Here is a 15,804-nt window from a genome sequence, read left to right as displayed (position 1 = left end):
ATGATCCCTATTACTTCTGCCATGTTAGCAGGGATAAGGGAAGGGCATTCCACTGATGTCCAACAGGCCACAATAACTGGCCCGTACTGTGACCAGGTGAGACAGGCAGGACTTGCTGCCTGGTACAAACTGGATGATGGGCCTACCAAGACCCCCATAGCAGGAGTGAGACAAAAACACTGGGTGAGCCTCTACCGGATTTCATAGACTGAATCCAGTTGAGCATTCACTGCAAGCTGCCGGCAGGGAACCTCCAAGATCAGTTTGTAAAGCTGCTGGTCTGGGAAAGGATGAATGCAGATCACCACATGGCCTGCAAGGGATTGAGAGAGAGTTCCCTAGGCAGATGGGTGGGGACCTCCCAGGATGTGGGAATCCAACAGCACCACTTACAAACTTTAGCTTTAACTTTACAGGCTCAGACATCTTCAATGACTGAGGCTATTACCCAGGGATTGGTAGCCCAGGGCCAAGAAACCCCAAGATCATCTGGCAGAAGGACTTGTTTTCAATGCAGGCAAGAGGAGCACTTTAAGAGGGACTGTTTACAACAATCCCGCACCAACCGGCCTGGGGGCAAACCGCCCCATACACTCTGCCCTAGGGGCAGAGAGAGATACAAGTTTGATTTAGATGGGAAGCCTTTAAACTAGGGGAAGGGCATCCTCCAGCCCCACTAACTCAAGGAGGAAACCCCTCTGCTGTGAGGCCCAGGCAGCCTTGTGGCAGGGCGACCCTAGCCCATTGGACCATCCACCTGGTGGAAGGACTCTGCCCTAAAATGAGTATTCACGTAGTCGGAAAGAGGTTTCACTGATTAATTGACACTGGGGCAGATGGAACCATACTCAGGGAGGTGGAAGTGCCCTTGGACTGGAAGCTTGCACCTGGGCCCCTGATATTGGTGGTAGGGGGCAACTCCCAGTCCCAAGAGATGGTTGACCTTATGACATGGACTAGCCCAGATGGAGAACAGGAAAAGATATGTCCTTTAGTGGGAAAACCTCACTGCAAATTTACTAGAACAAGACATGCTATGACAAATGGATGCCATGGTCCCTACAGATCATCAAGCATCCTATGATGATATCCTGGATGGGCATGAAGCACAAAGGCTTAAACAGGATCTAGAGGGAGGTAAGGTAAAGGATTTTTTTAACTTTCATAATTACAGAGAAGAACATAGGGGACAATGCTTGGTAAGAAATGTACGCATTATCCTGCCCATGTAATTGTAACTCCTCTGTACAGTATGTTCACAAATAAAATAAAATTAAATTAAAAAAAAAGAAGAACATAGGGGACATGCTCAGGTGCACCCCCAATCCTAAAAGGCCACTGCCCCCGATAACCTCCCATTAGGTGGAAGCCAGGAAGCCCAATCTGGGTGGAGCAGTGGCCATTGACCAAACCTAACACCCGTATTTGTTATTCAAAAAGCCTCCGGGGTTTAGCATATGCTCCAAGATCTACATAAGGTACATGAAAGGATGGAGCTAGTAGGAACGCCCCTAAGAGGCATGCCCTGGACTCCTGCTGTACCTTCAGATTATACCTTGGTTGTGAAATATTGTTTTTTTTCTATCCCCTGACACAACAATGAAGAGGACCTGACCCCCTAGTTACTATGGGCAGGGTATTTGGATGCATTTTTTCCCATAAGGGAGACAGCCCCCATTTGGATGCCTGCCAGGAACCTTAAGTTTTTACCCATCTCCTCTATACAGGAGGATGCCCAAGATAAACTAACCAACAAGGAAAGAAAAACAGACATGGGCGAGGCTTGTGTTTAAAAGAGAAAAGCCAGAAAGATAACTAATAACCTTCCCCAAGGGCAACCAGCCCTTGAGAAGCTCTTGTGTTCTCTAATAACTGCACATGGCGATATTCCAGCTGTTGGCTGTCCTGATTCTCCCAGTTCTGGCAATGACCCTACGGAATCTGCATCAACCTCAATGGGTGACCCGGGCAGTGATCAGCGCTGGCAATGCAGAAATCATAAATAGCATCACAAGAGAAGCTGTCCCTTTGACCTGGTGGCCTAAAATTCATTTTGATCACCACCTTATATCATTTTAATATTACCTGCTTTAATTGTTCTTTTACTAATTGCTTGTATAGTGGCATTGAATCTATACTTATTGTTAAACAACCACCTTTTGTTACAAGCCCCACCTCTGGACTCTGAAGTGGCAAAGACTGCTATCCCATCCTTCACTAATGTTAAAGGACTGGTAATGACATTTCCTGGCCTGGTAATGCTTTTGCTAATGGTTTTTCTATGCCTTCCTTGCATTATACGTGCACTGTATAACTCTTATGAGCATAGACAGCCTGTTACATAAGATCAATCTCCAAGTGAATGAATTTCCCCCCAAGAGGAATCGGAGACAGAGACGGGTAAGAGGGGGTGTCAGTCTAACCAAACTAAGACAGGGCCTTCAGCTTCACTCTGAAGAAGTTTACGATGACAAGTAAGACAGACAAGGTGATCCACCCAACCTAAGACAGGCAGGTTCGCTTCTTTTAACAAAGATGGGGGGAGATGATTTTGGGAGCCATTGACAGTAAAGCTCAAAGGTCATTTTGACCCCTGTGCTAGCTTAAAGGCATGTACAAGGAACTTGCTTACTTAAAAGACACCAGGTGCCCAGGATTGCTTTGCTATGTCTGCAGTTTTTTTAAATTTTCCTTGTTTTTCTGGACTATGGTAGAATGGCCTGAGTATGGGGGCCCACAAGGATGTAACAGTGCCACATGTGTGGAACTCCCAATATCCAGGCTATCCCATGTTCTAAAGAGGATGACCTTACGAGATACTGAAACTGACTTTTATATATGCCCAGGAAATAATGGAACTGTTTCAGACATTTCTAACTGTGGTGGGACTGATGTTTATTACTGTGCTAGGTGGGGATGTGAGGCAACTGGGACAGGCTCTTGTATCATGCACAAGTGCCCTCCCTATCTTTGTCTGGTGAATCTCAACCCCCAGACTTGCCTCAAACCCCCTGTGTGGCAAATGCTATACTTACCAATATAATCCTGTTAAAACAAACAAACAAAAAAGGTGAGGGGGAATCTGCAGGGCACATGGGCAGTGAAGATGGCGCTGAGAGAGTAGAGTGGGCTGAGCCCAATTTGCCTTAAGTTCAGTGAGGAACCAGCCCGTGAAAGCTTAGTTGCCTGATAGGGTGTGACCTAGACAGTGGTTCGTTCCTCTTCCTCCCCTGCCATGCCACCCACCTTTTTTGGCTTTAAAAAGGGCTGCTCTCTGTTAATGAATGAGTTTTTCTTCCTGCTTGATTTCGCTCCCTGCTGTGTCTGATTGTCCCCCGAGCTGAGGAAGGCTAGGGAATGGTTGAATGCTGCACTGACCTTTCTTTGGACCCCGTTCCTCATTCATGGGACAGATGAAGACCCAACACCTAGGTATATTTTTGCCAGTTCTTGTTTTGAACTCAAGGCCTGGGCACTGTCTGTAGCACTCTACTACTTGAGCCACAGTCCAAATTCTGGCTTATTCTGTGTATGTGCTACCGAGAAATCGTACCCAGGGCTTCTTGCATGCAGACCAGCACTCTCTCAATAATCCACATTCCCTGCCCCCTCATCTTTTCCTTAATGGTAGTTTCTTACATAATTATACTGCCATTTTACATCCCCAAGTTTTATTTTCTGAATATTGCTTACTTCTACAAAACCTGATCTTCTCTTCCCACGCCTGGTTTGTTACTTTTCCTGCAATGGCCTCATAATAAAATGTAAATAAAAGCTTCTGAGAGCGTCAGTGTATCATATAAGGACACAGGACTGGAACCCTGGAAGAGAAAAGACATGGGCCTGTAATGAAGAGAATGATGCAGTATGCACAAGGAGTATATCTGAAAAATAAATCAGTAAATAAAAGGAGAAGCATTGCATAAGGTATGTTTACATTCAGGGAGGTAGTGTACAGACTAAGTAGGTAGAGCACTGAAAAATTTTTGTGGCCATACTAGGGCTTAAACTCAGGGCGTTCCTCAGCTGTTTTTCCTAATGCTGAGGTTTTACCAGTGCCACAGCTCTACTTCCAGCCATCTGGTCATTAATTGGACATAAGTGCCTCCCAGGCTTTCCTTCCTGGTCAGGCCTGTGAATCCTGCTCGGCTTTCTCTCTTAAAGATGGAGCTCTATTCTCTGGACCACTGTACTACGTCTGGTTTTCTGGTGGTTTATTGGAGATAAGAGTCTCACCGAATTCCTGCTCAGGCTGAATTTGAACGGCAATCTTGCAAACAGGATTCAAGCTGCTTTCCTCAGGAAGACACCAAGGAGCCCCTCCACACAAACCCATAGTCTAAATCTCGAGAGGCACTAGAGAAAAAGAGATATATGAAGAAGCATCTAGTGTGTTCTAGATACTTAAAGTTGGAGACACACAACACTCATAATTATCAGATCATTTTATAGACAAAAGGAGCAATGAGGACAGCATGAGGATCACTCCAGCTTTTGGTCCTCTCATCTTGAGATGGCAAATTCACTGCAGCTCAATGCTAAGTGACAGAACTGGCGTGTCCTGTGGACATTTGCTCCCTAATCCTGTGACACTCACTTCTCATTTTTGGCTTCAAACCTGTGACTGAGAGGAGAAGATGAGGAGAGAAAATCCTTCTCAGAGAAACAGCTATAAAGAACATTGGGTAGTTAACTTATAAATTCAAACCTTTGGAATGACCCTGTTAAGAAGTCAGCTTGTCCAGATTAAAAAATGAAGAAGAAAAGAAAGAAGGTGCCAGTGGCTTCTCACTGTAATCCCAGCTTCTGAGGAGGCTGAGGTGTAGAGAATCTGAGTTTGAATCCAGCCAGTTTAGCAAAATCCATGATACTCTTGTTTCTAAGAGATCACAGAAAAACCCAGAAGTAAGGTTGTGATTCAAAGTTAATGCACTACCCTTGAGCAAAAGGAATTCAGGGACAATGCCTAGGCTCATAGTTAAACCCCAGGACCTGCCCCATCAAAAAGAGCCTGTACCTCCATGTCTTTGTGTATGTATGGATGTATTCTTATACATGAAGCTGCAGAGTATTATGATGAACGGCACCAAGGTAGGAAATTTGTATTCAATAAAATGATTTCGTAACAGAGACTGTTTTCATGACAGTGCATAATCCAGAGCTCCCCTCACTGTTCCCAGAGTAGCCTGAGGGTTTCTCTGCATCCCAGGCCAGCTGGTAGAAGTCTCTCTTATTGTCTGGACAGGCAGACAAAAGCCCTCACTCCTGTACAGCTGTGTAATCAACAACTCCATCTGGGTCAGATAGTGAGGATGATTTTGGGCAGGCTCTGAAGGTCAGGCGAAAAAGGTCTCTTTGTTCCCCAAACTATCTCTCTCCCCAGTGCTCTGGTTTGACAGGAAGCCTTCATTTCTGCCACCTCCTGTGGCAGGCCAAGTCCTGTGCACTTATCCTGCCTTTGTGAGACTATATTCCGGTGCTCAGATACAGTGTTCAATATAAATCAAGATTCCTTCTGGCAGACAACTAGGACCCTTAACTTAATGAAATGTTTCATTGCCAGTGATGATGGGCCTATGATGCCTCTCTTAGGTTTCTGGAAGCTTGGGAAATCCAAGCACATATCTAATATCACAAAGCTTCCTCTCATCTAGGGCTGGTGAATTCAACAGGTTTTTAAACATTTGACCTCTCCTAGTTTGGCCCTGGGTGGCTAGGTTTTGGGGTTGAACACAGGGCCAGGGTGCTGACCATGAGCACAGTGCAGAAGCCCGGTGCTTTATCATTTTGGGTAACAGCATCACTTCTAGTCTGTGTGTGTGTGTGTGTGTGTGTGTGTGTGTGTGTGTGTGTGTGTGTGTGTGTGTGTGTGTATGTGTACACGTGGGCACACAGGGGCAGGGCACATACATCATTCTTTGAGGTTGAACTCAGGACCTGAGCATTGTACCTAACTTCTCTTGTACAATCATAGCGTTCTCCCACTTGAACCACAGAGCTACTTCAGGCTTTTTTTTTTTTTTTACTGTTGTGTTCCTGAGAAATGAAACGCAGGGTTTCATATTTGCAAAGCACTCTACCCCTAAGGCACATTCCCAGCCTTCCACTTCAGGTTTGTTAACTTGTTTCTCTCTCTTTTTCTATTGTAGGAGTTGATGTCTGGGCCTGGGTCCTGTCCTTGAGCTCTTCAGCTCAAGTCTTGTGCTCTACCACTTGAGCCAAACACCATTACAGCTTTTCTGGTGGCCCATTGGAGCTAAGTGTCTCAAGGACTTTCCTGCCCATGCTGGCTTTGAACTATGATCCTCAGATCTCATCCTCCTGAGTACTAGGGTGACAGGCACCTAGCTTCCACTTCAGGTTTCTTAGTGGTGAACTGGAGATAATATGCTCATGGGACCTTTTGTGTCTGGGATAATTTGGAACGCAGATCCTCAGATCTCTGCTTCCTGGGAAGGCAGGATGAGAGACCTCAGCTATAGACCTCTAGGCTGTGGCATCTGCTGCAAGGGGGTCCATGGCTCCAAGAGGTGGAGTGCTAACCATGAGCCCAAGAGGTAAGGGTCAGAGCTTAGGCTCCTATTTCAAGGTTTATGACTTTGAAAAACCAGAACAAAACAATATTGTCTGTAGTAGACAACTCATTAGTCTTCAGGAATACATAATTTTGTACCTGCCATGGAGACATATCTGAGCCTCAATATTCTTGTCTGCATAATCATCTCAGTGGGGAGATCTTACAAGGACCCAATGAAAGAATGCACCTGGTGAAGGACACAGCACATTGCACTCTTTGCATGATTCAGCACACAGCATCCTGTGAAAGACTCAGAACCCAGCACCTAATGCAGGACTCAGCACACTGCACCCTGTGAAGGACTCAGCACATAGAACCATGTGCAGGACTCAGCACAGAGTACCCTATGCAGGACTCAGCACATAGCTCTGTTCCACAAGCTGTCATTAGACTTAGGGTGCTCTAATCAATATCACCATTCTATGAGGAACATTTCACAAACCACACAAGTTCACACCTTACAGTTTAGTGAGATTTCTTTGTGGGGGGGTTTAGTCATGGAGCTTGAGCTTAAAGCTTTGGGATATTATTGTTCTAATAACATTTGCACAAGGCTAGAACTCTACCACTTAGAGCCATATTTCAAAGAGTCTAGCAGACTTCCTGGCAGGTTTTAAAGCCCCAGAGAGGCCAGGATATCTGGGGTAAGCCAGGGTAAGCCAGGATGATGGGGGTAACCCATGGAGCTGGGTTGCAGCAGTTTATATCTGGCTAAGTCAGCATCAGACTCCTAGCTTGCTCTGTCATGTGGTATTTGAAGTCCTGTCCCTCTACAGTTGTAGTTAGAACATTGTAACTCTTTTTGGCGGCAGTCCTGGGGCTTGAGTAAGGGTTTTGAAACTGTCGCTAAGCATTTGTGCTCAAGGGTAGAATTCAAGTGATTGAAAGACAGCAGAACTTCCAGGTTTTCTGTTTATGTGGCACTGAGGAATCGAGCCCAGGGCTTCATGCTCACTAGGTGAGCACTCAACCACCGAACCCCAGGAGTGAATGAGGTATAAATAGATAGAGATTGATGTATATAAACACTATATACACAGAAAGATGTCTGTATACTATTAATTTATAAATATTACTACCAATTAATAATTATTAAATTATGTCTCCATTAATGATATGTCCCAGTTAACAATTAATAAAGCATTAACTAAATTATTCAATATCCTGTTATTGTTTATCACATATTGTACATACATCCATACACATAATTTCATATTTTATAGAATGAGACAGATATCTATATATTATTAAATTATGCATCATGTGTTATTACCAATTATTAGGTATTTATGTCTCCATGCATTTTTTATTCTGGTAATACTTAATAAAATTTTAAACTTAATACACATCCTATAATTTTAGTGTCTAATTTTATCCTAGAATGATTCACTACTAATTCAATCTGTTTTTCATTTATTGTAGTGACAATTCTTCCAATTATGACATTTTTTACATTTATGACATCCTATTAAATATAGATTTGCATATATTACATATAGATTTTCATTTGAATTATACATCCTACCTGTCACCAAGCACTTTCAAAGACAAAGAAAACATGTGTCATGCTCAGCTTCTCACTCCAAGATTACATTTTTTGGCAGTGGTGGGATCTAACTCAGGGCCTAGAATGCTCAATTCATAAGTGGCTGACTGTCAGAACAGCAGCCTCTAGCCAATTTAGCTGCCAGGCACTTCCCAGGCCCTGAAATTGAACCCCATATGTTGACCCCATTTTATGCTTAGTGTGCTTGTTCATTTTATGTTTTGTTTTATTCATTTACTTACCATTTATTTTATTGACTGTTATTACACATGAAATATTTATTACATTTATTACATAGGATATGGATTTGCCTATGTATGAAACTTCACACCTGATACCTAGGACTTTCACAGAAAAGGAAAACATGTGTCGCCATGGGCTTCTTACTGCACGATTCAATTTTTGTGAGTGCTGGCATCTGAACTCACAGCCTACAAGGACCAATTCATGAAAGGATGAGTGTCAGCATGCCACCTGAGGCATTTTGAGCTGACAAGCATTTCCAGAACTTGAGATCCAGCTCTAGGAGTTGACAAAATTAGAACAGATTGACATGCAGATGGTAGTACAAAAATAATTATTGATTTTTATAGAGTGCTAGAGATGTCTGTACATTATTCAGTTATATAGGCTACATTCCTATCAATTTTGGGGTATTTAGTATACGTCCATGTAATTAATATTATTGTTTTCATCCTTAATTATTAATTAAATCAACCACTGTCCTGAAACTATTATGTCCATGTAATTAATAGTATTCTTTGAATGTGTCAAAAATATTCATTAAAATCCATTGGCCTCCTAAAAGCACTCTATTTATATGGTAGTATTCAGAAACAACTAATTCAACCTTGCCATTCACAATCTTCCATTGGTATCCTTATGAATAGGAACGAGACACTTAGGATTTCCTTCCATTGGTTGGGGTTAGGACCCGGCTTCAAACACAGGGCCTGTATTGCCATATTGGCTTTTGGGTTCCCTGGTAGCCCGCCAGCCTTTCGTAATGCCAAGTTACCAACATTCTTCAACCGTGTCTTTCAGAAGCAGAATGGTCAACTAGCAAAGAAAACAAATATAAAACCGGTAGCCATCTGCAAGTTGCCAGTTTTTTTTTTTATTTTCTGATTTGCATTAATTATTTTTTTTCTTGTCAGCCTTTGGGTCCCAGGAACCCAGGTTCAGCTGTGGGTCCAGTGGCTACACCCCAGCCAAGAGTGATCAAAGCTGAGGCAGAATTGCCATGAGCTGAGTTCAAGCCCGGTGGTTGACAAAATAAAAATACATACATACATACATACATACATACATACATACATACATACATACATACATACATACATACATGCATGCATACATACATACATAAATACATTAAAAATGTTTTTAAAATTATGAGGCTCCTTGGCTTAGAATTCATGCCATTTTTTTTTGCCAGGACCGGGATTTGAACTCAGGGTCTGGGTAAATCCTCAGCACTGTGGGGGATGGGGAAGATCAACATTCTGGAAGACAAAAAAGTCAGGCCTGTTTCTAGGACCTCAATTCATGTCCTAGCACTCGAAAAAATAATATTCGTATATATTTTAAATACATGAATTTTATTGACCTACATATTTTTACTGCATATTGCAGTTAGTGTATTCATTTTATTTTGTGTTTTGTTTCTTATATATTTTAGTGAATATGATTACACATATAATATTTTTTGCATCCTATTACATAAGACATAGATTTGCCTGTGTATTCTACATCATTCCTGAGTATCATTCACCCATAATGAAACCAAGTGGGACAATTGGCTTTCCACCAGGATTAAGTTTTTGGCAGTTCTGTGACTTGAACTCAGGGCCTAGCAGGCCCACTTCATGAGTGGGTAAATGTTAGCACACCAGTCTGATGCAAGAGAAGTTGGTGGGCAAATCTGAGGACATGAGATCAAGCCCTAGGAATGGCCAATATATAAACAGATAGATGATTAGACTACAGTGTGTGTGTGTGTGTGTGTGTGTGTGTGTGTGTGTGTGTGTGTGTGTGTGTGTGTGTTGTGAGCTGTTTTAATCAGGGCTATCCCTCTACCACTGGAGCTACACAGCTCTACTTCTGCCTTTGTTGGCACTGAAGTTGGACAGGGATCTCAAGGACTTTTCTGCCTAGTGTGAATTTGACTATGATCCTCCTATCACAGCCTTGTAAACATCAATAAGGACTGCTGAGAACCACTGGTGCCTGCCTAATCATTGGTCTTGCTGATATTCTTAAACAAACCTGTGAGTTCCCTATCCTCGGATTAAAATGGTGGGAGCTGGAGCCCACAGTTCGAATCCTGATCCTGCCACCTCCAAATGGAAAGAGATCCTTAGAAACTCATTCCTATCTATATGAATACAATGGAACATGATCTATGTTATGTTTGAATGGGCAGCTCTTAAATAATTCTACGATAAAATTATACACAATAATATTATAGGACACTGATCGATTTTAATCAATACTTTATGAAGCATTTAAAAAATTACGTTCATTAAATGGAAGCATAATGAAATACCAAAGAATTGGGCGTCACACAGTATAAAGGTGCCATTTTTTCTGCTACAACTGGGATTGGAACTCATGGTCTGGGTAACTCTGTTGCACTGTATTGAAAGGGGAAGCTAGCCTTCTTGTTGTCAAGAAATTCATGTCTGTTCCTTAGGTCTGAAATCGATCCCCAGTACTAGAATACATCCTATTTGTGTACATTTTAAATATATGACTTATATTTACATACATAGGTTGACTCCATATTGCATTCAGTGTAGTTATTCATTTTATTTTTTTGTTTTATTCATGTGTTTGTGGGGCACATAGGCAGCAATGATGGTGCTGAGAGGAAGTTGAGTGGGCACAGCCCAATTTTTTACCTTAAAATCTGATTAGATAAAGCTTAGGTGCATGATAGGGTGTGATCTTTACAGTGATTGGTTGGTTCCTTTACCTCCCCTTCCCAGCCTCTCAATTTTTCTCTTTAAAAGGTGCTTGCTGTGTAGTAATAAACGAGTTCTTGCTTGACTTGACTCCCCACTGTGTCTGAATGTTTCCCAGGCTAAGGGAGACTGGGGAACAGGCAAATGGGGCACTTACATTTTCTTGGGCCCCATCCATCTTTCGGGGGCAAACAAAGACCCAACATGTATTGACTTTATTTTAATGACTAATATGGCACATAGAACATTGGTTACATTGATTAAATAGGATGTAGATCTGCATATGTATTCCACTTATACCTGACACCCAGGACTTTCACAGAATAGGAAAACATGTGTCACCATCAGTTTCTTACTCCATGATTCATTGTTTGGGCATGATGGCATCTGAACTCAAGGCCTACCGGGCCAAATTCATGAATGCGTGTGTGTCAGCATGCCATCCTGGAACAAATTGAGCTGATAGGCAGTTTCCAGGAGCTGAGATCGAGTACCAGGGGTTCACAAAATAAGAACAGATTGACACGCAGATTATAGTACACTAATAAATATATATTTCTTTACAGAGTGCCAGAGATGTGTATCCATTTTTCAGTTATATATACTACATTCCTACCAATTCTTGGATATTTCTTATGCCTCCATGTAATTAATATTTTTTATGTTTTTAAGTTTTTTATTGTGAAAATAATGTACAGAGGGGTTACAATTACATGGGCAAGATAATGAGTACATTTTTTATCAAGCATTGTAGCCTCCTCCTTTGTTTCCCCTTCCCATCCCTTCCCATCCTCCCCTCTGCCCCCCCACCCAATCCTCCCTGCTCCCTCACCCTCCACCAAAGTTGTAAAGTTCATTTTGGACATAATGACTTGTACATCTCTTTGTTGCAATGGGTCCACCTGTATCCCTATTTAAATGATTTGTTTTTCCCCTTCCCCTCCACAAATTATATTGACAACAAATACAGTGAAAGCAGGGGTTATACTGTGGGGGAGCAACAAAAAACAATCATAAATGTGTTAGAAACAATCACATAAAAGAAAAAAAACATTTGAGTACATATCTTAGGGTTCATTTCCCTAACATCACCTTATCTGACCTTTTCTGCTTGACTCAGACATATACTAGTTATTGCAAATAAGGGAAACCATGAGATAGGGCACTAGCCTTGAGCTAAACAGCACCCAGGCCCTGAGTTAAGGCCCCAGGATCCACAAAAAAAAATAAATAAATGTTATTATTTTTATCTGTAATAAAGTATTAAGTAAATCAGTGTCCTGAAATTATTGCATCCCTGTGAGAAATAATATTCTTTTAATGTTTCATAATATATTAAATAAAATCAATCAGCCGACTGAAATCATGAAGTCTGTGTACAAGTATCATTCATGAGCATGTCATTCAACTGTGACATTGATAACATTCCATCATTATTCCTGTGGATGGGAACGAATTTCTTAGGATCTCCCACCATCTGTAAGTGGCATGACTGTATTCGAACTGTAGGCCTATGTTGCTGTGCGGGACTATGGCTTCTCCAATGGCCCTCAATTAAAAAAAATATTTAGCCCCCTGGTTTGCAATTCATGACATTTTTTCTGCCAGGCCTGGGATTTGAACTCAAGGTCTGCGTAAATATGCAGCACCGTGACGGTAGGGAATCTGAACATGCTTGAAGACAAGCAAGTCAGACCTATACCCTAGGCCTGAATTCAAGCCTCAGGGTTGGAAAACATACTCCTTATATCCATTTTAAATATAGGATTTATACTTCCATACAGATAGTCAGACCATATTTTGTTGGGTGTGGTTATTCATTTTATTTTTTGTTTTATTCATTTATTTACCATTTATTTCATTGACTCTGATGACCCCTCTACCATGTATTACATTGTTTACATCCTATCACAGCATCCAGATTTGTAAATAAGTTCTCCATCATGCCTGACACCCAGGACTCTCACAGAAATGGAAAACATGTGTCACACTTGGCTTCTTACTCAACATTAAAATTTTGGCAGTGCGGGGATGTGAACTCAGGGTTTAGCAAGCCCAATTCATGAATGGATGAGTGTGAGCATGGCAGCCTCTAGCCAATGAAGCTTTAAGGTGGTTCTCAGTTGCTGAGATCCAGCTCCAGGTTTGGCCAAAACAGTGATAAATGGATAGGCAAAGGGTGGTATACAAATAAACATATATCAGTAAGGAACACCAGAGGCATCTATCTATGATTGAATGACACTACTACATTACTACCAACTCTTAGGCATTTATTATACCGCCATTGAAGGAATATTATTCTTTTCATGCATAATAACCTATTAAGATCAATCAGCATCATAGGATTATTGCATCCAAATTTAGACTAGACTCAAACATGAACTACTCTTTCAATTGGTATTCCTATGCATAGGAATGAGTCTCTTATGATCTCCTGCCATTGGTAGGTGTCAGTACTGGGATTTGAACCTGGGACATATGTTCACAGGTTGGCCTATGGATTCCCTGATAGCATGCCAGCCTTCAGATATGGCAGGTCAGGTCCACTTTGCAGTCATGTTATTCAGACCCAGGATGGTCACTGTGCAAAGAAAAAAACGTAAAACCCTCAGCCCTCTGCAGCTTGCCACTTTTTGTGCTATGCTATGTTTTTTTTTTCTTCCTGAAACCCCTCTGGGCCTAGGATCCCTACTTTGGCTATGGGTCTGAGGATGCCCCACCCTAGGGCGATTGAAGCTGAGGCAGAATTGCCATGACCTGAGTTCAAGTCCCATGTTGGCAAAATAAAGAATAAATAAAAATATTAATTAATTATTTAACTAAATTAAAAAGAAATAAAGCTCCCTCGTTTTGAATTTATACCAGTTTTCTTTCCTAACCTGGGATTTGAACTCTGGATCTTTGTAAATATGTACCAATGTGAGGGAAAGTGCATATTTGCCACTACTTGAGTTCAAACCCCATGCAAATCCAAAAATAAAAGTTAAGTCACTGAGCTCGGCAGGGGGAGTAGTTGTGGAGATGGGATGGAAGGAATGGTAGGGGGAAAACAAGGAGGAAGCAACAATGCACAATAGGAACTGTACTCATTACCATGCTCATTTAACTGTAACCCCTCTGTACAACATTTTTACAATAAAAAAATGAAAAAAGTAGTGCTCAGACAAGCATTTTGGGGTTAAGAGAAAGATGTCTGATAGATGTACACAATTCTACGCTGCTTTTTTAAAAATTTTTCAGTATGTAACTGAATAAACAAAACTACTTCCATTAAAAAATTAAGTCACTGTCTTGGAACTGGGGCCAGTATTTCCATCATTGCTGAGATTTGATCTGACCATCCAGGTAACTCTTTTGTATCATGGGTAAAGGCAAAGCTCACTGTCCTTGAGGAAAAGAAATTCAGGCTAGAGTTCCCAGCTACTGAATGAAGGCTCTGCAATGGAAAATACATTTCTATATATGTGTAATATATGATATATACTTATATATGTATGTTTATTACATATTATAATGTTTATTATTGATTTTGTATTTATTTTGTTTTTTTTTACTTTTCATTTACTTATTGTTTATTGTATTTTGTATTATTATACACATAACATTTAGTACATGTTGTACATCTATTATAAATTTATACACAATACTTTAGGACATTGATTTGTTTTTCATTAATATTTTATTAAGTGTTGAAACATGATACATAATTAAATGAAGCATTTGTCACAGTCTTCATATGTTTAGGGTCTTTCCCAAGTATGAAATTTGCCTTCATTATCTTTAGAACCTTCCTAAAGGAATTTCTTTAGATGATTTTTACTCAGAAGCCTTTTATTGGGGATATGCAGTTGAGGGATAAATTTGTAAGGGTGGGGCTAGAAATGTGGCTTAGTGGTATTGAGCTGAGTCAGCATGCATGAATGGTAAGGTTTGAATCCTCAGTGCCACATACTCAGAAAAAGCCAGAAGCTGTGGAGTGGCTCAAGTGGTACAGCGCTAGGCTTGAGAAAAAGGAGCTCAGAGACAGTACCCAGGCCCTTATTTCAAGCCCCAGGTCTGGCAAAAACAGCAGGCCAGATGCCTGTGGCTCACAACAGGAACCTTAGGGTCTCAGGAGGCTGAGATCTGAAGATCAGAGTTCAAAGACAGCCTAGGCAAGGAAAACCTGTTATAATCTTATCTCCAATGAACCCCAAAAAGACCACATGTGCTGTGGGTCAAGTGGTAGAGTGTTCGCCTTGAGCTGAAGGGCTCAGGGGCTGAAGGGCTCAGGGACCGTGCCCATACTTGAGTTTGAGACACAAAACTGGAAAAAAGTGAGGGTTAAGCAAAGTACTTTTCCTATTTGCTAATTAGGAGAACATTCTCTGGGAAAAAGTATGGTCATGCACACCAGAATTGGAGGTAGAGCTCAAGGTTCAAGTGTAGCCAATACATATGCATAGCCTCTCAGACTCTAGCATTATAACCTTGTGTCTGAATGGTCCAATGTTGAAAGGCCTAATATGCTGCCCAAGCCCTTTTTGATAAGCAGTTGACTTGTAATGCCAATGTTATTACAGTTCTGAACTTAGGAGATCACCAGTAGCTCATGCCCATCACCCTAGCTCAGGAGGCTGAAGTCTGAGGATCATAGGATAAAGCCAGCCAGGGCTGGAAAGTCGATGACACTCTGACTTCTACTGCTGAAAGGTCAGATGTTCAAGAGCTTC

This window comes from Dipodomys merriami, unplaced genomic scaffold, assembly GCF_024711535.1.
Source record: "Dipodomys merriami isolate MVZ:Mamm:240054 unplaced genomic scaffold, mDipMer1.0.p SCAF_562, whole genome shotgun sequence".
In the NCBI taxonomy this organism is placed as follows: Eukaryota; Metazoa; Chordata; class Mammalia; order Rodentia; family Heteromyidae; genus Dipodomys; species Dipodomys merriami.
Note: the sequence above shows the minus strand (reverse complement) of the source record.